At 37.7% G+C, this 1,502-nt stretch overlaps 1 protein-coding gene across 1 annotated transcript in view; it reads left to right on the forward strand.

Annotated features, from left to right (window-relative positions):
- Positions 1-1,502, forward strand: part of STON2 (stonin 2) — a 151,722-nt gene that overhangs the window by 109,865 nt on the left and 40,355 nt on the right. The window lies entirely within an intron of this gene.

Raw genomic sequence — 1,502 nt, forward strand, 5'->3', positions numbered from 1 at the left:
TGGCAGGTTTCTGTTTGTTTATTATTGGTATAGAGAAATGCGATTGTCTTTTGTACATTTATTTTGTATCCTGAAACTTTGCCAAAGGTCTTTATCAATGTAAGATTTTTGACAGATTCTCTTGGGTTTTTAAGGTACACAATCATATCATCTGCATAGAGAGATAACTTGACTTCCTCTTTTCCTATTTGAATACCTCTGATTGCCTCCTCTTCTCTGATTGCTCTAGCCAGGACTTCCAATACTATGTTGAACAGGAGGGGTGAGAGTGGGCCTCTTTGTTTAGTTCCAGTTTTCAGGGGAATTGGTTCCAATTTTTGTCCATTTAGGAGTATGCTGGCTGTGGGTTTCTCGTAGATGGCTTTTACTATTTTGAGGTATGTTCCCCATATGCCTAGATGTTCAAGGGTTTTATCAAGAAGGGGTGCTGGATTTTATCAAAAGCTTTTTCTGCATCTAATGATATGATCATATGATTTTTGTTTTGACATCTGTTGATGTATTTAATTACATTTATGGTTTTACAAATGTTGAACCAGCCTGGCATCCCAGGAATGAAGCCTACTTGGTCATGGTGGATGATTTTTGAGATGTATTGCTGAATCCAGTTTGCTAGGATCTTGTTGAGAATTTTAGCATCTATGTTCATCAAAGATATTGGCCTGTAGTTCTCTTTCTTTGTTGGATCTTTACCTGGCTTGGGTATCAATGTGATGCTGGCTTCGTAAAATGATTTGGGGAGAGTTCCATCTTTTTCAGTCGCCTGGAATACCTTCAGTAGGATTGGTATCAGCTCCTCCTTGAATATCTTGTAGAATTCTGCTGGAAAGCCATCTGGACCAGGGTTTTTTTTTGTAGGAAGTTTTCTTATTTTGTAGTCGATTTCCTTGATTGTTATTGGTCCAGTTAGGGTCTCAATTTCTTCTTGTTCCAACTTAGGTAGGTTGTGTGGTGTCAGAAAGTCCTCCATTTCCTTAAGGTTTTCAAGTTTGTTTCCATACAAGTGTACGTAGTAGTCTCTAATGATCTTTTTTATTTCTTCAGGGTCAGATGTGACTTCATCTTTTGTGTTTCTGATTGTGCTCATTTGGTTTTCTTCTCGTTTTTCCTTGGTCAGTCTAGCTAGGGGACCATTGATCTTGTTTATCCTTTCGAAGAACCAGCTTTTTGTTTCATTGATTTTTTTTGTATTATCTTTTTGTCTTCTATGTCCTGGATTTGGGCTTTTATTTTGGTGATCTGGATTCTTCTGCTGAAATTAGGGTTTTTGTGGTCTTGCTTTTCCAGCTTCTTTAGGTGGCTTGTTAGGTTGTGAATTTCTGTTCCTTCCATTTTCTTCATGTGTGTTTGTAGGGATATAAATTCCCCTCTTACTACAGCTTTCAGGGCATCCCAGAGGTTTTGGTAAGATGTTTCTTCATTTTCATTTGTTTCCAGGTATCTTTTGATCCCTGTTTTGATTTCATCGTTAACCCAGCAGTTGTTTAGCATCATGCTGATTA

The sequence above is a fragment of the Carlito syrichta genome, unplaced genomic scaffold (genome assembly GCF_000164805.1).
Source record: "Carlito syrichta isolate Samal-C Ts95f unplaced genomic scaffold, Tarsius_syrichta-2.0.1 Scaffold316508, whole genome shotgun sequence".
In the NCBI taxonomy this organism is placed as follows: Eukaryota; Metazoa; Chordata; class Mammalia; order Primates; family Tarsiidae; genus Carlito; species Carlito syrichta.